This window comes from Triturus cristatus, chromosome 4_1, assembly GCF_964204655.1.
Source record: "Triturus cristatus chromosome 4_1, aTriCri1.1, whole genome shotgun sequence".
Taxonomy (NCBI): Eukaryota; Metazoa; Chordata; class Amphibia; order Caudata; family Salamandridae; genus Triturus; species Triturus cristatus.
The window spans coordinates 150182103-150203320 of NC_140585.1; the positions used below are offsets into that span (position 1 = coordinate 150182103).

Sequence of the window (21218 nt, forward strand, 5' to 3'; positions counted from 1 at the left end):
CATCTTAAGAAACATAGCGTTAGTTGGGACACTGCCAAATTTTGATTAGGTGATTTTGAGGTTTGCTGTATCAGAGCCTGGATAGCTCAGTCGGTAGAGCATCAGACTTTTAATCTGAGGGTCCAGGGTTCAAGTCCCTGTTCAGGCGGTTTGTTTAAAGAAAATGTACTCTAATGACATGCTCTTTTCAGGATCCAATGAACGAGTAGTCCCATTAGAGTAATTGCAAGTTACTCTTAATGGAGCCATTAAATACCCATCGGTCGTGTACCATTTGACAAGAGTTAAGAAGACTTACCGCAACGGTATCATGTCGTTTGAGATGTTGATTATCTTTTCCCCAATTCAATGTTCAAAATGGAACCCTGCTTATAGTTTCCAAATCACTTTATAAAGTTGGTCAACCGCTGATAGCTCATCTTTTTATTTGAGAATTTCTGTTCACCTTGTTGAATCAGGTTGGATCTCTGGTGCAATGGATAGCGGCTTGGGGTTCTAGGCGAATGTAGAGAAAGCATTCAAAGTCTTTGGGTTGAAATACTAGCTGGGTCAGTTTTATCCCTCCTTTATCTTATAACTAATTGAAACAGTAACAAACAATGCCTGCTTCTGCATAACCAGAGACATTTACCAAAACGGCAGTGAAAGAAAGTCTATTTAAACAGACACTGTTTGCTTTGAAAATGTTGCATAATCTATGCCCAAGAGTAAATTTCCAGTTATACTGCTGGACATGTAATTTAGTACCTAGTAATAGTATTTGGCCTTTTACTAATTTCACAATGTCAATTTAGAGACATGATTTCTAAGTCAGCCGAAAATGAGATAGAACGAATTTCAGGATTTAAAATAGATTACGTGTGCTGCTGAAATTTCAAATGCTTGAAATATCAATTAATTATTAAACTCTACATATTTGATTGCTAATATATGTAACCATATTAAGAATTAAAGTGTAGGTTGGTGTGCGTCCACATCATTTTTAGCTGATTTTTAGTTGCAGTGTTGCAGAGCCTGGATAGCTCAGTCGGTAGAGCATCAGACTTTTAATCTGAGGGTCCAGGGTTCAAGTCCCTGTTCAGGCGGTCGGCTACTTTAAAGAAAAAGTATTCTGATTGTACATTCTTTTTGTGTTCCACTGCATGATGAATAAGATATTCCATTACCAAAATTAAAAAAAAACGTCTTTCATGGAGAAGTGAAAAACCCATCTGTCTCATATATCAGATGACGATACACTAAACTTAAGTTTTATGCAGACTTACCAACTGTATCATGTAGTTTGACACGGTGAATAACTTTTACCCAATTCAATATTCAAAATATAGCCATGGTTATAGTATCCAATGAACTTTATAAAGTTGATCAACAGCTCAAAGCTCATTATTTCATTTCTGAATATCTGTGCACCTCACTCAAGCAGATTGGCTCTGTGGCGCAATGGATAGCGCATTGGACTTCTAGGTGAATGTCAAGAAGGTATTCAAAGGCTGTGGGTTCGAATCCCACCAGAGTCAGGTTTATCCCTGTTTATTTCATAACTATTTAAAGAAGTTATAAGCGATGCATGCATGCTTCTGCTTCACCAAAATCATTTGCTAAAAAAGGTCAGTAAAAGGAAGTCTATTTTAAAGAGACACCGTTCAATTTGGGTAATCTATGCAGAAGAGGAAATTGTCAGCTGTACTGATGAAAATATAATTTACTCGGAAGTAAGATTTTGGGCCCTTCCTTAATTTTACCATGTCAATAAACACATATGAATTTGACGTCAGCAAAAAAATGAGATAGTAGCAACTTCAGGACTAAAAATAAGGTTACATTTACTGAAGAAATTTCAAATGCTTGAAATATCAATTCATTATTATATTCTAGTGTATTTGGTACCTTCTTCAGGTAACCATTTTAAGAAACATAGCGTTAGTTGGGACACTGCCAAATTTTGATTAGGTGATTTTGAGGTTTGCTGTATCAGAGCCTGGATAGCTCAGTCGGTAGAGCATCAGACTTTTAATCTGAGGGTCCAGGGTTCAAGTCCCCGTTCAGGCGGTAGGCTACTTTAAAGAAAAAGTATTCTGATTGTACATTCATTTTGTGTTCCACTGCATGATGAATAAGATATTCCATTACCAAAATTAAAAAAAAACGTCTTTCATGGAGAAGTGAAAAACCCATCTGTCTCATATATCAGATGATGATACACTAAACTTAAGTTGTATGCAGACTTACCAACTGTATCATGTAGTTTGACACGGTGAATAACTTTTACCCAATTCAATATTCAAAATATAGCCATGGTTATAGTATCCAATGAACTTTATAAAGTTGATCAACAGCTCAAAGCTCATTATTTCATTTCTGAATATCTGTGCACCTCACTCAAGCAGATTGGCTCTGTGGCGCAATGGATAGCGCATTGGACTTCTAGGTGAATGTCAAGAAGGTATTCAAAGGCTGTGGGTTCGAATCCCACCAGAGTCAGTTTTATCCCTGTGTATTTCATAACTATTTAAAGAAGTTATAAGCGATGCATGCATGCTTCTGCTTCACCAAAATCATTTGCTAAAAAAGGTCAGTAAAAGGAAGTCTATTTTAAAGAGACACCGTTCAATTTGGGTAATCTATGCAGAAGAGGAAATTGTCAGCTGTACTGATGAAAATATAATTTACTCGGAAGTAAGATTTTGGGCCCTTCCTTAATTTTACCATGTCAATAAACACATATGAATTTGACGTCAGCAAAAAAATGAGATAGTAGCAACTTCAGGACTAAAAATAAGGTTACATTTACTGAAGAAATTTCAAATGCTTGAAATATCAATTCATTATTATATTCTAGTGTATTTGGTACCTTCTTCAGGTAACCATCTTAAGAAACATAGCGTTAGTTGGGACACTGCCAAATTTTGATTAGGTGATTTTGAGGTTTGCTGTATCAGAGCCTGGATAGCTCAGTCGGTAGAGCATCAGACTTTTAATCTGAGGGTCCAGGGTTCAAGTCCCTGTTCAGGCGGTTTGTTTAAAGAAAATGTACTCTAATGACATGCTCTTTTCAGGATCCAATGAACGAGTAGTCCCATTAGAGTAATTGCAAGTTACTCTTAATGGAGCCATTAAATACCCATCGGTCGTGTACCATTTGACAAGAGTTAAGAAGACTTACCGCAACGGTATCATGTCGTTTGAGATGTTGATTATCTTTTCCCCAATTCAATGTTCAAAATGGAACCCTGCTTATAGTTTCCAAATCACTTTATAAAGTTGGTCAACCGCTGATAGCTCATCTTTTTATTTGAGAATTTCTGTTCACCTTGTTGAATCAGGTTGGATCTCTGGTGCAATGGATAGCGGCTTGGGGTTCTAGGCGAATGTAGAGAAAGCATTCAAAGTCTTTGGGTTGAAATACTAGCTGGGTCAGTTTTATCCCTCCTTTATCTTATAACTAATTGAAACAGTAACAAACAATGCCTGCTTCTGCATAACCAGAGACATTTACCAAAACGGCAGTGAAAGAAAGTCTATTTAAACAGACACTGTTTGCTTTGAAAATGTTGCATAATCTATGCCCAAGAGTAAATTTCCAGTTATACTGCTGAACATGTAATTTAGTACCTAGTAATAGTATTTGGCCTTTTACTAATTTCACAATGTCAATTTAGAGACATGATTTCTAAGTCAGCCGAAAATGAGATAGAACGAATTTCAGGATTTAAAATAGATTACGTGTGCTGCTGAAATTTCAAATGCTTGAAATATCAATTAATTATTAAACTCTACATATTTGATTGCTAATATATGTAACCATATTAAGAATTAAAGTGTAGGTTGGTGTGCGTCCACATCATTTTTAGCTGATTTTTAGTTGCAGTGTTGCAGAGCCTGGATAGCTCAGTCGGTAGAGCATCAGACTTTTAATCTGAGGGTCCAGGGTTCAAGTCCCTGTTCAGGCGGTCGGCTACTTTAAAGAAAAAGTATTCTGATTGTACATTCTTTTTGTGTTCCACTGCATGATGAATAAGATATTCCATTACCAAAATTAAAAAAAAACGTCTTTCATGGAGAAGTGAAAAACCCATCTGTCTCATATATCAGATGACGATACACTAAACTTAAGTTTTATGCAGACTTACCAACTGTATCATGTAGTTTGACACGGTGAATAACTTTTACCCAATTCAATATTCAAAATATAGCCATGGTTATAGTATCCAATGAACTTTATAAAGTTGATCAACAGCTCAAAGCTCATTATTTCATTTCTGAATATCTGTGCACCTCACTCAAGCAGATTGGCTCTGTGGCGCAATGGATAGCGCATTGGACTTCTAGGTGAATGTCAAGAAGGTATTCAAAGGCTGTGGGTTCGAATCCCACCAGAGTCAGTTTTATCCCTGTTTATTTCATAACTATTTAAAGAAGTTATAAGCGATGCATGCATGCTTCTGCTTCACCAAAATCATTTGCTAAAAAAGGTCAGTAAAAGGAAGTCTATTTTAAAGAGACACCGTTCAATTTGGGTAATCTATGCAGAAGAGGAAATTGTCAGCTGTACTGATGAAAATATAATTTACTCGGAAGTAAGATTTTGGGCCCTTCCTTAATTTTACCATGTCAATAAACACATATGAATTTGACGTCAGCAAAAAAATGAGATAGTAGCAACTTCAGGACTAAAAATAAGGTTACATTTACTGAAGAAATTTCAAATGCTTGAAATATCAATTCATTATTATATTCTAGTGTATTTGGTACCTTCTTCAGGTAACCATCTTAAGAAACATAGCGTTAGTTGGGACACTGCCAAATTTTGATTAGGTGATTTTGAGGTTTGCTGTATCAGAGCCTGGATAGCTCAGTCGGTAGAGCATCAGACTTTTAATCTGAGGGTCCAGGGTTCAAGTCCCCGTTCAGGCGGTAGGCTACTTTAAAGAAAAAGTATTCTGATTGTACATTCTTTTTGTGTTCCACTGCATGATGAATAAGATATTCCATTACCAAAATTAAAAAAAAACGTCTTTCATGGAGAAGTGAAAAACCCATCTGTCTCATATATCAGATGATGATACACTAAACTTAAGTTGTATGCAGACTTACCAACTGTATCATGTAGTTTGACACGGTGAATAACTTTTACCCAATTCAATATTCAAAATATAGCCATGGTTATAGTATCCAATGAACTTTATAAAGTTGATCAACAGCTCAAAGCTCATTATTTCATTTCTGAATATCTGTGCACCTCACTCAAGCAGATTGGCTCTGTGGCGCAATGGATAGCGCATTGGACTTCTAGGTGAATGTCAAGAAGGTATTCAAAGGCTGTGGGTTCGAATCCCACCAGAGTCAGTTTTATCCCTGTGTATTTCATAACTATTTAAAGAAGTTATAAGCGATGCATGCATGCTTCTGCTTCACCAAAATCATTTGCTAAAAAAGGTCAGTAAAAGGAAGTCTATTTTAAAGAGACACCGTTCAATTTGGGTAATCTATGCAGAAGAGGAAATTGTCAGCTGTACTGATGAAAATATAATTTACTCGGAAGTAAGATTTTGGGCCCTTCCTTAATTTTACCATGTCAATAAACACATATGAATTTGACGTCAGCAAAAAAATGAGATAGTAGCAACTTCAGGACTAAAAATAAGGTTACATTTACTGAAGAAATTTCAAATGCTTGAAATATCAATTCATTATTATATTCTAGTGTATTTGGTACCTTCTTCAGGTAACCATCTTAAGAAACATAGCGTTAGTTGGGACACTGCCAAATTTTGATTAGGTGATTTTGAGGTTTGCTGTATCAGAGCCTGGATAGCTCAGTCGGTAGAGCATCAGACTTTTAATCTGAGGGTCCAGGGTTCAAGTCCCTGTTCAGGCGGTTTGTTTAAAGAAAATGTACTCTAATGACATGCTCTTTTCAGGATCCAATGAACGAGTAGTCCCATTAGAGTAATTGCAAGTTACTCTTAATGGAGCCATTAAATACCCATCGGTCGTGTACCATTTGACAAGAGTTAAGAAGACTTACCGCAACGGTATCATGTCGTTTGAGATGTTGATTATCTTTTCCCCAATTCAATGTTCAAAATGGAACCCTGCTTATAGTTTCCAAATCACTTTATAAAGTTGGTCAACCGCTGATAGCTCATCTTTTTATTTGAGAATTTCTGTTCACCTTGTTGAATCAGGTTGGATCTCTGGTGCAATGGATAGCGGCTTGGGGTTCTAGGCGAATGTAGAGAAAGCATTCAAAGTCTTTGGGTTGAAATACTAGCTGGGTCAGTTTTATCCCTCCTTTATCTTATAACTAATTGAAACAGTAACAAACAATGCCTGCTTCTGCATAACCAGAGACATTTACCAAAACGGCAGTGAAAGAAAGTCTATTTAAACAGACACTGTTTGCTTTGAAAATGTTGCATAATCTATGCCCAAGAGTAAATTTCCAGTTATACTGCTGGACATGTAATTTAGTACCTAGTAATAGTATTTGGCCTTTTACTAATTTCACAATGTCAATTTAGAGACATGATTTCTAAGTCAGCCGAAAATGAGATAGAACGAATTTCAGGATTTAAAATAGATTACGTGTGCTGCTGAAATTTCAAATGCTTGAAATATCAATTAATTATTAAACTCTACATATTTGATTGCTAATATATGTAACCATATTAAGAATTAAAGTGTAGGTTGGTGTGCGTCCACATCATTTTTAGCTGATTTTTAGTTGCAGTGTTGCAGAGCCTGGATAGCTCAGTCGGTAGAGCATCAGACTTTTAATCTGAGGGTCCAGGGTTCAAGTCCCTGTTCAGGCGGTCGGCTACTTTAAAGAAAAAGTATTCTGATTGTACATTCTTTTTGTGTTCCACTGCATGATGAATAAGATATTCCATTACCAAAATTAAAAAAAAACGTCTTTCATGGAGAAGTGAAATACCCATCTGTCTCATATATCAGATGACGATACACTAAACTTAAGTTTTATGCAGACTTACCAACTGTATCATGTAGTTTGACACGGTGAATAACTTTTACCCAATTCAATATTCAAAATATAGCCATGGTTATAGTATCCAATGAACTTTATAAAGTTGATCAACAGCTCAAAGCTCATTATTTCATTTCTGAATATCTGTGCACCTCACTCAAGCAGATTGGCTCTGTGGCGCAATGGATAGCACATTGGACTTCTAGGTGAATGTCAAGAAGGTATTCAAAGGCTGTGGGTTCGAATCCCACCAGAGTCAGTTTTATCCCTGTTTATTTCATAACTATTTAAAGAAGTTATAAGCGATGCATGCATGCTTCTGCTTCACCAAAATCATTTGCTAAAAAAGGTCAGTAAAAGGAAGTCTATTTTAAAGAGACACCGTTCAATTTGGGTAATCTATGCAGAAGAGGAAATTGTCAGCTGTACTGATGAAAATATAATTTACTCGGAAGTAAGATTTTGGGCCCTTCCTTAATTTTACCATGTCAATAAACACATATGAATTTGACGTCAGCAAAAAAATGAGATAGTAGCAACTTCAGGACTAAAAATAAGGTTACATTTACTGAAGAAATTTCAAATGCTTGAAATATCAATTCATTATTATATTCTAGTGTATTTGGTACCTTCTTCAGGTAACCATCTTAAGAAACATAGCGTTAGTTGGGACACTGCCAAATTTTGATTAGGTGATTTTGAGGTTTGCTGTATCAGAGCCTGGATAGCTCAGTCGGTAGAGCATCAGACTTTTAATCTGAGGGTCCAGGGTTCAAGTCCCCGTTCAGGCGGTAGGCTACTTTAAAGAAAAAGTATTCTGATTGTACATTCTTTTTGTGTTCCACTGCATGATGAATAAGATATTCCATTACCAAAATTAAAAAAAAACGTCTTTCATGGAGAAGTGAAAAACCCATCTGTCTCATATATCAGATGATGATACACTAAACTTAAGTTGTATGCAGACTTACCAACTGTATCATGTAGTTTGACACGGTGAATAACTTTTTCCCAATTCAATATTCAAAATATAGCCATGGTTATAGTATCCAATGAACTTTATAAAGTTGATCAACAGCTCAAAGCTCATTATTTCATTTCTGAATATCTGTGCACCTCACTCAAGCAGATTGGCTCTGTGGCGCAATGGATAGCGCATTGGACTTCTAGGTGAATGTCAAGAAGGTATTCAAAGGCTGTGGGTTCGAATCCCACCAGAGTCAGTTTTATCCCTGTGTATTTCATAACTATTTAAAGAAGTTATAAGCGATGCATGCATGCTTCTGCTTCACCAAAATCATTTGCTAAAAAAGGTCAGTAAAAGGAAGTCTATTTTAAAGAGACACCGTTCAATTTGGGTAATCTATGCAGAAGAGGAAATTGTCAGCTGTACTGATGAAAATATAATTTACTCGGAAGTAAGATTTTGGGCCCTTCCTTAATTTTACCATGTCAATAAACACATATGAATTTGACGTCAGCAAAAAAATGAGATAGTAGCAACTTCAGGACTAAAAATAAGGTTACATTTACTGAAGAAATTTCAAATGCTTGAAATATCAATTCATTATTATATTCTAGTGTATTTGGTACCTTCTTCAGGTAACCATCTTAAGAAACATAGCGTTAGTTGGGACACTGCCAAATTTTGATTAGGTGATTTTGAGGTTTGCTGTATCAGAGCCTGGATAGCTCAGTCGGTAGAGCTTCAGACTTTTAATCTGAGAGTCCAGGGTTCAAGTCCCTGTTCAGGCGGTTTGTTTAAAGAAAATGTACTCTAATGACATGCTCTTTTCAGGATCCAATGAACGAGTAGTCCCATTAGAGTAATTGCAAGTTACTCTTAATGGAGCCATTAAATACCCATCGGTCGTGTACCATTTGACAAGAGTTAAGAAGACTTACCGCAACGGTATCATGTCGTTTGAGATGTTGATTATCTTTTCCCCAATTCAATGTTCAAAATGGAACCCTGCTTATAGTTTCCAAATCACTTTATAAAGTTGGTCAACCGCTGATAGCTCATCTTTTTATTTGAGAATTTCTGTTCACCTTGTTGAATCAGGTTGGATCTCTGGTGCAATGGATAGCGGCTTGGGGTTCTAGGCGAATGTAGAGAAAGCATTCAAAGTCTTTGGGTTGGAATACTAGCTGGGTCAGTTTTATCCCTCCTTTATCTTATAACTAATTGAAACAGTAACAAACAATGCCTGCTTCTGCATAACCAGAGACATTTACCAAAACTGCAGTGAAAGAAAGTCTATTTAAACAGACACTGTTTGCTTTGAAAATGTTGCATAATCTATGCCCAAGAGTAAATTTCTAGTTATACTGCTGGACATGTAATTTAGTACCTAGTAATAGTATTTGGCCTTTTACTAATTTCACAATGTCAATTTAGAGACATGATTTCTAAGTCAGCCGAAAATGAGATAGAACGAATTTCAGGATTTAAAATAGATTACGTGTGCTGCTGAAATTTCAAATGCTTGAAATATCAATTAATTATTAAACTCTACATATTTGATTGCTAATATATGTAACCATATTAAGAATTAAAGTGTAGGTTGGTGTGCGTCCACATCATTTTTAGCTGATTTTTAGTTGCAGTGTTGCAGAGCCTGGATAGCTCAGTCGGTAGAGCATCAGACTTTTAATCTGAGGGTCCAGGGTTCAAGTCCCTGTTCAGGCGGTCGGCTACTTTAAAGAAAAAGTATTCTGATTGTACATTCTTTTTGTGTTCCACTGCATGATGAATAAGATATTCCATTACCAAAATTAAAAAAAAACGTCTTTCATGGAGAAGTGAAAAACCCATCTGTCTCATATATCAGATGACGATACACTAAACTTAAGTTTTATGCAGACTTACCAACTGTATCATGTAGTTTGACACGGTGAATAACTTTTACCCAATTCAATATTCAAAATATAGCCATGGTTATAGTATCCAATGAACTTTATAAAGTTGATCAACAGCTCAAAGCTCATTATTTCATTTCTGAATATCTGTGCACCTCATTCAAGCAGATTGGCTCTGTGGCGCAATGGATAGCGCATTGGACTTCTAGGTGAATGTCAAGAAGGTATTCAAAGGCTGTGGGTTCGAATCCCACCAGAGTCAGTTTTATCCCTGTTTATTTCATAACTATTTAAAGAAGTTATAAGCGATGCATGCATGCTTCTGCTTCACCAAAATCATTTGCTAAAAAAGGTCAGTAAAAGGAAGTCTATTTTAAAGAGACACCGTTCAATTTGGGTAATCTATGCAGAAGAGGAAATTGTCAGCTGTACTGATGAAAATATAATTTACTCGGAAGTAAGATTTTGGGCCCTTCCTTAATTTTACCATGTCAATAAACACATATGAATTTGACGTCAGCAAAAAAATGAGATAGTAGCAACTTCAGGACTAAAAATAAGGTTACATTTACTGAAGAAATTTCAAATGCTTGAAATATCAATTCATTATTATATTCTAGTGTATTTGGTACCTTATTCAGGTAACCATCTTAAGAAACATAGCGTTAGTTGGGACACTGCCAAATTTTGATTAGGTGATTTTGAGGTTTGCTGTATCAAAGCCTGGATAGCTCAGTCGGTAGAGCATCAGACTTTTAATCTGAGGGTCCAGGGTTCAAGTCCCCGTTCAGGCGGTAGGCTACTTTAAAGAAAAAGTATTCTGATTGTACATTCTTTTTGTGTTCCACTGCATGATGAATAAGATATTCCATTACCAAAATTAAAAAAAAACGTCTTTCATGGAGAAGTGAAAAACCCATCTGTCTCATATATCAGATGACGATACACTAAACTTAAGTTGTATGCAGACTTACCAACTGTATCATGTAGTTTGACACGGTGAATAACTTTTACCCAATTCAATATTCAAGATATAGCCATGGTTATAGTATCCAATGAACTTTATAAAGTTGATCAACAGCTCAAAGCTCATTATTTCATTTCTGAATATCTGTGCACCTCATTCAAGCAGATTGGCTCTGTGGCGCAATGGATAGCGCATTGGACTTCTAGGTGAATGTCAAGAAGGTATTCAAAGGCTGTGGGTTCGAATCCCACCAGAGTCAGTTTTATCCCTGTGTATTTCATAACTATTTAAAGAAGTTATAAGCGATGCATGCATGCTTCTGCTTCACCAAAATCATTTGCTAAAAAAGGTCAGTAAAAGGAAGTCTATTTTAAAGAGACACCGTTCAATTTGGGTAATCTATGCAGAAGAGGAAATTGTCAGCTGTACTGATGAAAATATAATTTACTCGGAAGTAAGATTTTGGGCCCTTCCTTAATTTTACCATGTCAATAAACACATATGAATTTGACGTCAGCAAAAAAATGAGATAGTAGCAACTTCAGGACTAAAAATAAGGTTACATTTACTGAAGAAATTTCAAATGCTTGAAATATCAATTCATTATTATATTCTAGTGTATTTGGTACCTTCTTCAGGTAACCATCTTAAGAAACATAGCGTTAGTTGGGACACTGCCAAATTTTGATTAGGTGATTTTGAGGTTAGCTGTATCAGAGCCTGGATAGCTCAGTCGGTAGAGCATCAGACTTTTAATCTGAGGGTCCAGGGTTCAAGTCCCTGTTCAGGCGGTTTGTTTAAAGAAAATGTACTCTAATGACATGCTCTTTTCAGGATCCAATGAACGAGTAGTCCCATTAGAGTAATTGCAAGTTACTCTTAATGGAGCCATTAAATACCCATCGGTCGTGTACCATTTGACAAGAGTTAAGAAGACTTACCGCAACGGTATCATGTCGTTTGAGATGTTGATTATCTTTTCCCCAATTCAATGTTCAAAATGGAACCCTGCTTATAGTTTCCAAATCACTTTATAAAGTTGGTCAACCGCTGATAGCTCATCTTTTTATTTGAGAATTTCTGTTCACCTTGTTGAATCAGGTTGGATCTCTGGTGCAATGGATAGCGGCTTGGGGTTCTAGGCGAATGTAGAGAAAGCATTCAAAGTCTTTGGGTTGAAATACTAGCTGGGTCAGTTTTATCCCTCCTTTATCTTATAACTAATTGAAACAGTAACAAACAATGCCTGCTTCTGCATAACCAGAGACATTTACCAAAACGGCAGTGAAAGAAAGTCTATTTAAACAGACACTGTTTGCTTTGAAAATGTTGCATAATCTATGCCCAAGAGTAAATTTCCAGTTATACTGCTGGACATGTAATTTAGTACCTAGTAATAGTATTTGGCCTTTTACTAATTTCACAATGTCAATTTAGAGACATGATTTCTAAGTCAGCCGAAAATGAGATAGAACGAATTTCAGGATTTAAAATAGATTACGTGTGCTGCTGAAATTTCAAATGCTTGAAATATCAATTAATTATTAAACTCTACATATTTGATTGCTAATATATGTAACCATATTAAGAATTAAAGTGTAGGTTGGTGTGCGTCCACATCATTTTTAGCTGATTTTTAGTTGCAGTGTTGCAGAGCCTGGATAGCTCAGTCGGTAGAGCATCAGACTTTTAATCTGAGGGTCCAGGGTTCAAGTCCCTGTTCAGGCGGTCGGCTACTTTAAAGAAAAAGTATTCTGATTGTACATTCTTTTTGTGTTCCACTGCATGATGAATAAGATATTCCATTACCAAAATTAAAAAAAAACGTCTTTCATGGAGAAGTGAAAAACCCATCTGTCTCATATATCAGATGACGATACACTAAACTTAAGTTTTATGCAGACTTACCAACTGTATCATGTAGTTTGACACGGTGAATAACTTTTACCCAATTCAATATTCAAAATATAGCCATGGTTATAGTATCCAATGAACTTTATAAAGTTGATCAACAGCTCAAAGCTCATTATTTCATTTCTGAATATCTGTGCACCTCACTCAAGCAGATTGGCTCTGTGGCGCAATGGATAGCGCATTGGACTTCTAGGTGAATGTCAAGAAGGTATTCAAAGGCTGTGGGTTCGAATCCCACCAGAGTCAGTTTTATCCCTGTTTATTTCATAACTATTTAAAGAAGTTATAAGCGATGCATGCATGCTTCTGCTTCACCAAAATCATTTGCTAAAAAAGGTCAGTAAAAGGAAGTCTATTTTAAAGAGACACCGTTCAATTTGGGTAATCTATGCAGAAGAGGAAATTGTCAGCTGTACTGATGAAAATATAATTTACTCGGAAGTAAGATTTTGGGCCCTTCCTTAATTTTACCATGTCAATAAACACATATGAATTTGACGTCAGCAAAAAAATGAGATAGTAGCAACTTCAGGACTAAAAATAAGGTTACATTTACTGAAGAAATTTCAAATGCTTGAAATATCAATTCATTATTATATTCTAGTGTATTTGGTACCTTCTTCAGGTAACCATCTTAAGAAACATAGCGTTAGTTGGGACACTGCCAAATTTTGATTAGGTGATTTTGAGGTTTGCTGTATCAGAGCCTGGATAGCTCAGTCGGTAGAGCATCAGACTTTTAATCTGAGGGTCCAGGGTTCAAGTCCCCGTTCAGGCGGTAGGCTACTTTAAAGAAAAAGTATTCTGATTGTACATTCTTTTTGTGTTCCACTGCATGATGAATAAGATATTCCATTACCAAAATTAAAAAAAAACGTCTTTCATGGAGAAGTGAAAAACCCATCTGTCTCATATATCAGATGATGATACACTAAACTTAAGTTGTATGCAGACTTACCAACTGTATCATGTAGTTTGACACGGTGAATAACTTTTTCCCAATTCAATATTCAAAATATAGCCATGGTTATAGTATCCAATGAACTTTATAAAGTTGATCAACAGCTCAAAGCTCATTATTTCATTTCTGAATATCTGTGCACCTCACTCAAGCAGATTGGCTCTGTGGCGCAATGGATAGCGCATTGGACTTCTAGGTGAATGTCAAGAAGGTATTCAAAGGCTGTGGGTTCGAATCCCACCAGAGTCAGTTTTATCCCTGTGTATTTCATAACTATTTAAAGAAGTTATAAGCGATGCATGCATGCTTCTGCTTCACCAAAATCATTTGCTAAAAAAGGTCAGTAAAAGGAAGTCTATTTTAAAGAGACACCGTTCAATTTGGGTAATCTATGCAGAAGAGGAAATTGTCAGCTGTACTGATGAAAATATAATTTACTCGGAAGTAAGATTTTGGGCCCTTCCTTAATTTTACCATGTCAATAAACACATATGAATTTGACGTCAGCAAAAAAATGAGATAGTAGCAACTTCAGGACTAAAAATAAGGTTACATTTACTGAAGAAATTTCAAATGCTTGAAATATCAATTCATTATTATATTCTAGTGTATTTGGTACCTTCTTCAGGTAACCATCTTAAGAAACATAGCGTTAGTTGGGACACTGCCAAATTTTGATTAGGTGATTTTGAGGTTTGCTGTATCAGAGCCTGGATAGCTCAGTCGGTAGAGCTTCAGACTTTTAATCTGAGAGTCCAGGGTTCAAGTCCCTGTTCAGGCGGTTTGTTTAAAGAAAATGTACTCTAATGACATGCTCTTTTCAGGATCCAATGAACGAGTAGTCCCATTAGAGTAATTGCAAGTTACTCTTAATGGAGCCATTAAATACCCATCGGTCGTGTACCATTTGACAAGAGTTAAGAAGACTTACCGCAACGGTATCATGTCGTTTGAGATGTTGATTATCTTTTCCCCAATTCAATGTTCAAAATGGAACCCTGCTTATAGTTTCCAAATCACTTTATAAAGTTGGTCAACCGCTGATAGCTCATCTTTTTATTTGAGAATTTCTGTTCACCTTGTTGAATCAGGTTGGATCTCTGGTGCAATGGATAGCGGCTTGGGGTTCTAGGCGAATGTAGAGAAAGCATTCAAAGTCTTTGGGTTGGAATACTAGCTGGGTCAGTTTTATCCCTCCTTTATCTTATAACTAATTGAAACAGTAACAAACAATGCCTGCTTCTGCATAACCAGAGACATTTACCAAAACTGCAGTGAAAGAAAGTCTATTTAAACAGACACTGTTTGCTTTGAAAATGTTGCATAATCTATGCCCAAGAGTAAATTTCTAGTTATACTGCTGGACATGTAATTTAGTACCTAGTAATAGTATTTGGCCTTTTACTAATTTCACAATGTCAATTTAGAGACATGATTTCTAAGTCAGCCGAAAATGAGATAGAACGAATTTCAGGATTTAAAATAGATTACGTGTGCTGCTGAAATTTCAAATGCTTGAAATATCAATTAATTATTAAACTCTACATATTTGATTGCTAATATATGTAACCATATTAAGAATTAAAGTGTAGGTTGGTGTGCGTCCACATCATTTTTAGCTGATTTTTAGTTGCAGTGTTGCAGAGCCTGGATAGCTCAGTCGGTAGAGCATCAGACTTTTAATCTGAGGGTCCAGGGTTCAAGTCCCTGTTCAGGCGGTCGGCTACTTTAAAGAAAAAGTATTCTGATTGTACATTCTTTTTGTGTTCCACTGCATGATGAATAAGATATTCCATTACCAAAATTAAAAAAAAACGTCTTTCATGGAGAAGTGAAAAACCCATCTGTCTCATATATCAGATGACGATACACTAAACTTAAGTTTTATGCAGACTTACCAACTGTATCATGTAGTTTGACACGGTGAATAACTTTTACCCAATTCAATATTCAAAATATAGCCATGGTTATAGTATCCAATGAACTTTATAAAGTTGATCAACAGCTCAAAGCTCATTATTTCATTTCTGAATATCTGTGCACCTCATTCAAGCAGATTGGCTCTGTGGCGCAATGGATAGCGCATTGGACTTCTAGGTGAATGTCAAGAAGGTATTCAAAGGCTGTGGGTTCGAATCCCACCAGAGTCAGTTTTATCCCTGTTTATTTCATAACTATTTAAAGAAGTTATAAGCGATGCATGCATGCTTCTGCTTCACCAAAATCATTTGCTAAAAAAGGTCAGTAAAAGGAAGTCTATTTTAAAGAGACACCGTTCAATTTGGGTAATCTATGCAGAAGAGGAAATTGTCAGCTGTACTGATGAAAATATAATTTACTCGGAAGTAAGATTTTGGGCCCTTCCTTAATTTTACCATGTCAATAAACACATATGAATTTGACGTCAGCAAAAAAATGAGATAGTAGCAACTTCAGGACTAAAAATAAGGTTACATTTACTGAAGAAATTTCAAATGCTTGAAATATCAATTCATTATTATATTCTAGTGTATTTGGTACCTTATTCAGGTAACCATCTTAAGAAACATAGCGTTAGTTGGGACACTGCCAAATTTTGATTAGGTGATTTTGAGGTTTGATGTATCAAAGCCTGGATAGCTCAGTCGGTAGAGCATCAGACTTTTAATCTGAGGGTCCAGGGTTCAAGTCCCCGTTCAGGCGGTAGGCTACTTTAAAGAAAAAGTATTCTGATTGTACATTCTTTTTGTGTTCCACTGCATGATGAATAAGATATTCCATTACCAAAATTAAAAAAAAACGTCTTTCATGGAGAAGTGAAAAACCCATCTGTCTCATATATCAGATGACGATACACTAAACTTAAGTTGTATGCAGACTTACCAACTGTATCATGTAGTTTGACACGGTGAATAACTTTTACCCAATTCAATATTCAAGATATAGCCATGGTTATAGTATCCAATGAACTTTATAAAGTTGATCAACAGCTCAAAGCTCATTATTTCATTTCTGAATATCTGTGCACCTCATTCAAGCAGATTGGCTCTGTGGCGCAATGGATAGCGCATTGGACTTCTAGGTGAATGTCAAGAAGGTATTCAAAGGCTGTGGGTTCGAATCCCACCAGAGTCAGTTTTATCCCTGTTTATTTCATAACTATTTAAAGAAGTTATAAGCGATGCATGCATGCTTCTGCTTCACCAAAATCATTTGCTAAAAAAGGTCAGTAAAAGGAAGTCTATTTTAAAGAGACACCGTTCAATTTGGGTAATCTATGCAGAAGAGGAAATTGTCAGCTGTACTGATGAAAATATAATTTACTCGGAAGTAAGATTTTGGGCCCTTCCTTAATTTTACCATGTCAATAAACACATATGAATTTGACGTCAGCAAAAAAATGAGATAGTAGCAACTTCAGGACTAAAAATAAGGTTACATTTACTGAAGAAATTTCAAATGCTTGAAATATCAATTCATTATTATATTCTAGTGTATTTGGTACCTTCTTCAGGTAACCATCTTAAGAAACATAGCGTTAGTTGGGACACTGCCAAATTTTGATTAGGTGATTTTGAGGTTTGCTGTATCAGAGCCTGGATAGCTCAGTCGGTAGAGCATCAGACTTTTAATCTGAGGGTCCAGGGTTCAAGTCCCTGTTCAGGCGGTTTGTTAAAAGAAAATGTACTCTAATGACATGCTCTTTTCAGGATCCAATGAACGAGTAGTCCCATTAGAGTAATTGCAAGTTACTCTTAATGGAGCCATTAAATACCCATCGGTCGTGTACCATTTGACAAGAGTTAAGAAGACTTACCGCAACGGTATCATGTCGTTTGAGATGTTGATTATCTTTTCCCCAATTCAATGTTCAAAATGGAACCCTGCTTATAGTTTCCAAATCACTTTATAAAGTTGGTCAACCGCTGATAGCTCATCTTTTTATTTGAGAATTTCTGTTCACCTTGTTGAATCAGGTTGGATCTCTGGTGCAATGGATAGCGGCTTGGGGTTCTAGGCGAATGTAGAGAAAGCATTCAAAGTCTTTGGGTTGAAATACTAGCTGGGTCAGTTTTATCCCTCCTTTATCTTATAACTAATTGAAACAGTAACAAACAATGCCTGCTTCTGCATAACCAGAGACATTTACCAAAACGGCAGTGAAAGAAAGTCTATTTAAACAGACACTGTTTGCTTTGAAAATGTTGCATAATCTATGCCCAAGAGTAAATTTCCAGTTATACTGCTGGACATGTAATTTAGTACCTAGTAATAGTATTTGGCCTTTTACTAATTTCACAATGTCAATTTAGAGACATGATTTCTAAGTCAGCCGAAAATGAGATAGAACGAATTTCAGGATTTAAAATAGATTACGTGTGCTGCTGAAATTTCAAATGCTTGAAATATCAATTAATTATTAAACTCTACATATTTGATTGCTAATATATGTAACCATATTAAGAATTAAAGTGTAGGTTGGTGTGCGTCCACATCATTTTTAGCTGATTTTTAGTTGCAGTGTTGCAGAGCCTGGATAGCTCAGTCGGTAGAGCATCAGACTTTTAATCTGAGGGTCCAGGGTTCAAGTCCCTGTTCAGGCGGTCGGCTACTTTAAAGAAAAAGTATTCTGATTGTACATTCTTTTTGTGTTCCACTGCATGATGAATAAGATATTCCATTACCAAAATTAAAAAAAAACGTCTTTCATGGAGAAGTGAAAAACCCATCTGTCTCATATATCAGATGACGATACACTAAACTTAAGTTTTATGCAGACTTACCAACTGTATCATGTAGTTTGACACGGTGAATAACTTTTACCCAATTCAATATTCAAAATATAGCCATGGTTATAGTATCCAATGAACTTTATAAAGTTGATCAACAGCTCAAAGCTCATTATTTCATTTCTGAATATCTGTGCACCTCACTCAAGCAGATTGGCTCTGTGGCGCAATGGATAGCGCATTGGACTTCTAGGTGAATGTCAAGAAGGTATTCAAAGGCTGTGGGTTCGAATCCCACCAGAGTCAGTTTTATCCCTGTTTATTTCATAACTATTTAAAGAAGTTATAAGCGATGCATGCATGCTTCTGCTTCACCAAAATCATTTGCTAAAAAAGGTCAGTAAAAGGAAGTCTATTTTAAAGAGACACCGTTCAATTTGGGTAATCTATGCAGAAGAGGAAATTGTCAGCTGTACTGATGAAAATATAATTTACTCGGAAGTAAGATTTTGGGCCCTTCCTTAATTTTACCATGTCAATAAACACATATGAATTTGACGTCAGCAAAAAAATGAGATAGTAGCAACTTCAGGACTAAAAATAAGGTTACATTTACTGAAGAAATTTCAAATGCTTGAAATATCAATTCATTATTATATTCTAGTGTATTTGGTACCTTCTTCAGGTAACCATCTTAAGAAACATAGCGTTAGTTGGGACACTGCCAAATTTTGATTAGGTGATTTTGAGGTTTGCTGTATCAGAGCCTGGATAGCTCAGTCGGTAGAGCATCAGACTTTTAATCTGAGGGTCCAGGGTTCAAGTCCCCGTTCAGGCGGTAGGCTACTTTAAAGAAAAAGTATTCTGATTGTACATTCTTTTTGTGTTCCACTGCATGATGAATAAGATATTCCATTACCAAAATTAAAAAAAAACGTCTTTCATGGAGAAGTGAAAAACCCATCTGTCTCATATATCAGATGATGATACACTAAACTTAAGTTGTATGCAGACTTACCAACTGTATCATGTAGTTTGACACGGTGAATAACTTTTACCCAATTCAATATTCAAAATATAGCCATGGTTATAGTATCCAATGAACTTTATAAAGTTGATCAACAGCTCAAAGCTCATTATTTCATTTCTGAATATCTGTGCACCTCACTCAAGCAGATTGGCTCTGTGGCGCAATGGATAGCGCATTGGACTTCTAGGTGAATGTCAAGAAGGTATTCAAAGGCTGTGGGTTCGAATCCCACCAGAGTCAGTTTTATCCCTGTGTATTTCATAACTATTTAAAGAAGTTATAAGCGATGCATGCATGCTTCTGCTTCACCAAAATCATTTGCTAAAAAAGGTCAGTAAAAGGAAGTCTATTTTAAAGAGACACCGTTCAATTTGGGTAATCTATGCAGAAGAGGAAATTGTCAGCTGTACTGATGAAAATATAATTTACTCGGAAGTAAGATTTTGGGCCCTTCCTTAATTTTACCATGTCAATAAACACATATGAATTTGACGTCAGCAAAAAAATGAGATAGTAGCAACTTCAGGACTAAAAATAAGGTTACATTTACTGAAGAAATTTCAAATGCTTGAAATATCAATTCATTATTATATTCTAGTGTATTTGGTACCTTCTTCAGGTAACCATCTTAAGAAACATAGCGTTAGTTGGGACACTGCCAAATTTTGATTAGGTGATTTTGAGGTTTGCTGTATCAGAGCCTGGATAGCTCAGTCGGTAGAGCATCAGACTTTTAATCTGAGGGTCCAGGGTTCAAGTCCCTGTTCAGGCGGTTTGTTTAAAGAAAATGTACTCTAATGACATGCTCTTTTCAGGATCCAATGAACGAGTAGTCCCATTAGAGTAATTGCAAGTTACTCTTAATGGAGCCATTAAATACCCATCGGTCGTGTACCATTTGACAAGAGTTAAGAAGACTTACCGCAACGGTATCATGTCGTTTGAGATGTTGATTATCTTTTCCCCAATTCAATGTTCAAAATGGAACCCTGCTTATAGTTTCCAAATCACTTTATAAAGTTGGTCAACCGCTGATAGCTCATCTTTTTATTTGAGAATTTCTGTTCACCTTGTTGAATCAGGTTGGATCTCTGGTGCAATGGATAGCGGCTTGGGGTTCTAGGCGAATGTAGAGAAAGCATTCAAAGTCTTTGGGTTGAAATACTAGCTGGGTCAGTTTTATCCCTCCTTTATCTTATAACTAATTGAAACAGTAACAAACAATGCCTGCTTCTGCATAACCAGAGACATTTACCAAAACGGCAGTGAAAGAAAGTCTATTTAAACAGACACTGTTTGCTTTGAAAATGTTGCATAATCTATGCCCAAGAGTAAATTTCCAGTTATACTGCTGGACATGTAATTTAGTACCTAGTAATAGTATTTGGCCTTTTACTAATTTCACAATGTCAATTTAGAGACATGATTTCTAAGTCAGCCGAAAATGAGATAGAACGAATTTCAGGATTTAAAATAGATTACGTGTGCTGCTGAAATTTCAAATGCTTGAAATATCAATTAATTATTAAACTCTACATATTTGATTGCTAATATATGTAACCATATTAAGAATTAAAGTGTAGGTTGGTGTGCGTCCACATCATTTTTAGCTGATTTTTAGTTGCAGTGTTGCAGAGCCTGGATAGCTCAGTCGGTAGAGCATCAGACTTTTAATCTGAGGGTCCAGGGTTCAAGTCCCTGTTCAGGCGGTCGGCTACTTTAAAGAAAAAGTATTCTGATTGTACATTCTTTTTGTGTTCCACTGCATGATGAATAAGATATTCCAT

At 36.0% G+C, this 21218-nt stretch overlaps 28 non-coding genes across 28 annotated transcripts; all 28 read left to right on the forward strand.

Annotated features, from left to right (window-relative positions):
* Positions 1–75: 75 nt before the first annotated feature.
* TRNAK-UUU (transfer RNA lysine (anticodon UUU)) lies at positions 76–148 on the forward strand. The gene has a single exon. It is a non-coding gene; the product is annotated as a tRNA-Lys (tRNA).
* Positions 149–1012: 864 nt separating this feature from the next.
* Positions 1013–1085, forward strand: TRNAK-UUU (transfer RNA lysine (anticodon UUU)). Its single transcript has one exon. It is a non-coding gene; the product is annotated as a tRNA-Lys (tRNA).
* A 341-nt stretch (positions 1086–1426) lies between these two features.
* TRNAR-UCU (transfer RNA arginine (anticodon UCU)) lies at positions 1427–1517 on the forward strand. The gene is given in 2 exon segments: positions 1427–1463; positions 1482–1517. It is a non-coding gene; the product is annotated as a tRNA-Arg (tRNA).
* Positions 1518–2390: 873 nt separating this feature from the next.
* TRNAR-UCU (transfer RNA arginine (anticodon UCU)) lies at positions 2391–2481 on the forward strand. The gene is given in 2 exon segments: positions 2391–2427; positions 2446–2481. It is a non-coding gene; the product is annotated as a tRNA-Arg (tRNA).
* Positions 2482–2940: 459 nt separating this feature from the next.
* TRNAK-UUU (transfer RNA lysine (anticodon UUU)) lies at positions 2941–3013 on the forward strand. The gene has a single exon. It is a non-coding gene; the product is annotated as a tRNA-Lys (tRNA).
* Positions 3014–3877: 864 nt separating this feature from the next.
* On the forward strand, positions 3878–3950 carry TRNAK-UUU (transfer RNA lysine (anticodon UUU)). Its single transcript has one exon. It is a non-coding gene; the product is annotated as a tRNA-Lys (tRNA).
* Positions 3951–4291: 341 nt separating this feature from the next.
* On the forward strand, positions 4292–4382 carry TRNAR-UCU (transfer RNA arginine (anticodon UCU)). The gene is given in 2 exon segments: positions 4292–4328; positions 4347–4382. It is a non-coding gene; the product is annotated as a tRNA-Arg (tRNA).
* Positions 4383–5255: 873 nt separating this feature from the next.
* TRNAR-UCU (transfer RNA arginine (anticodon UCU)) lies at positions 5256–5346 on the forward strand. The gene is given in 2 exon segments: positions 5256–5292; positions 5311–5346. It is a non-coding gene; the product is annotated as a tRNA-Arg (tRNA).
* Positions 5347–5805: 459 nt separating this feature from the next.
* TRNAK-UUU (transfer RNA lysine (anticodon UUU)) lies at positions 5806–5878 on the forward strand. Its single transcript has one exon. It is a non-coding gene; the product is annotated as a tRNA-Lys (tRNA).
* Positions 5879–6742: 864 nt separating this feature from the next.
* On the forward strand, positions 6743–6815 carry TRNAK-UUU (transfer RNA lysine (anticodon UUU)). The gene has a single exon. It is a non-coding gene; the product is annotated as a tRNA-Lys (tRNA).
* A 341-nt stretch (positions 6816–7156) lies between these two features.
* TRNAR-UCU (transfer RNA arginine (anticodon UCU)) lies at positions 7157–7247 on the forward strand. Its single transcript is given in 2 exon segments — positions 7157–7193; positions 7212–7247. It is a non-coding gene; the product is annotated as a tRNA-Arg (tRNA).
* An 873-nt stretch (positions 7248–8120) lies between these two features.
* TRNAR-UCU (transfer RNA arginine (anticodon UCU)) lies at positions 8121–8211 on the forward strand. The gene is given in 2 exon segments: positions 8121–8157; positions 8176–8211. It is a non-coding gene; the product is annotated as a tRNA-Arg (tRNA).
* Positions 8212–9607: 1396 nt separating this feature from the next.
* Positions 9608–9680, forward strand: TRNAK-UUU (transfer RNA lysine (anticodon UUU)). The gene has a single exon. It is a non-coding gene; the product is annotated as a tRNA-Lys (tRNA).
* Positions 9681–10021: 341 nt separating this feature from the next.
* TRNAR-UCU (transfer RNA arginine (anticodon UCU)) lies at positions 10022–10112 on the forward strand. Its single transcript is given in 2 exon segments — positions 10022–10058; positions 10077–10112. It is a non-coding gene; the product is annotated as a tRNA-Arg (tRNA).
* Positions 10113–10985: 873 nt separating this feature from the next.
* TRNAR-UCU (transfer RNA arginine (anticodon UCU)) lies at positions 10986–11076 on the forward strand. The gene is given in 2 exon segments: positions 10986–11022; positions 11041–11076. It is a non-coding gene; the product is annotated as a tRNA-Arg (tRNA).
* Positions 11077–11535: 459 nt separating this feature from the next.
* Positions 11536–11608, forward strand: TRNAK-UUU (transfer RNA lysine (anticodon UUU)). Its single transcript has one exon. It is a non-coding gene; the product is annotated as a tRNA-Lys (tRNA).
* An 864-nt stretch (positions 11609–12472) lies between these two features.
* Positions 12473–12545, forward strand: TRNAK-UUU (transfer RNA lysine (anticodon UUU)). The gene has a single exon. It is a non-coding gene; the product is annotated as a tRNA-Lys (tRNA).
* A 341-nt stretch (positions 12546–12886) lies between these two features.
* Positions 12887–12977, forward strand: TRNAR-UCU (transfer RNA arginine (anticodon UCU)). The gene is given in 2 exon segments: positions 12887–12923; positions 12942–12977. It is a non-coding gene; the product is annotated as a tRNA-Arg (tRNA).
* An 873-nt stretch (positions 12978–13850) lies between these two features.
* TRNAR-UCU (transfer RNA arginine (anticodon UCU)) lies at positions 13851–13941 on the forward strand. Its single transcript is given in 2 exon segments — positions 13851–13887; positions 13906–13941. It is a non-coding gene; the product is annotated as a tRNA-Arg (tRNA).
* Positions 13942–15337: 1396 nt separating this feature from the next.
* TRNAK-UUU (transfer RNA lysine (anticodon UUU)) lies at positions 15338–15410 on the forward strand. The gene has a single exon. It is a non-coding gene; the product is annotated as a tRNA-Lys (tRNA).
* Positions 15411–15751: 341 nt separating this feature from the next.
* Positions 15752–15842, forward strand: TRNAR-UCU (transfer RNA arginine (anticodon UCU)). Its single transcript is given in 2 exon segments — positions 15752–15788; positions 15807–15842. It is a non-coding gene; the product is annotated as a tRNA-Arg (tRNA).
* An 873-nt stretch (positions 15843–16715) lies between these two features.
* Positions 16716–16806, forward strand: TRNAR-UCU (transfer RNA arginine (anticodon UCU)). Its single transcript is given in 2 exon segments — positions 16716–16752; positions 16771–16806. It is a non-coding gene; the product is annotated as a tRNA-Arg (tRNA).
* A 459-nt stretch (positions 16807–17265) lies between these two features.
* Positions 17266–17338, forward strand: TRNAK-UUU (transfer RNA lysine (anticodon UUU)). Its single transcript has one exon. It is a non-coding gene; the product is annotated as a tRNA-Lys (tRNA).
* An 864-nt stretch (positions 17339–18202) lies between these two features.
* On the forward strand, positions 18203–18275 carry TRNAK-UUU (transfer RNA lysine (anticodon UUU)). The gene has a single exon. It is a non-coding gene; the product is annotated as a tRNA-Lys (tRNA).
* Positions 18276–18616: 341 nt separating this feature from the next.
* TRNAR-UCU (transfer RNA arginine (anticodon UCU)) lies at positions 18617–18707 on the forward strand. The gene is given in 2 exon segments: positions 18617–18653; positions 18672–18707. It is a non-coding gene; the product is annotated as a tRNA-Arg (tRNA).
* An 873-nt stretch (positions 18708–19580) lies between these two features.
* Positions 19581–19671, forward strand: TRNAR-UCU (transfer RNA arginine (anticodon UCU)). The gene is given in 2 exon segments: positions 19581–19617; positions 19636–19671. It is a non-coding gene; the product is annotated as a tRNA-Arg (tRNA).
* Positions 19672–20130: 459 nt separating this feature from the next.
* On the forward strand, positions 20131–20203 carry TRNAK-UUU (transfer RNA lysine (anticodon UUU)). The gene has a single exon. It is a non-coding gene; the product is annotated as a tRNA-Lys (tRNA).
* An 864-nt stretch (positions 20204–21067) lies between these two features.
* On the forward strand, positions 21068–21140 carry TRNAK-UUU (transfer RNA lysine (anticodon UUU)). The gene has a single exon. It is a non-coding gene; the product is annotated as a tRNA-Lys (tRNA).
* Positions 21141–21218: the final 78 nt, after the last annotated feature.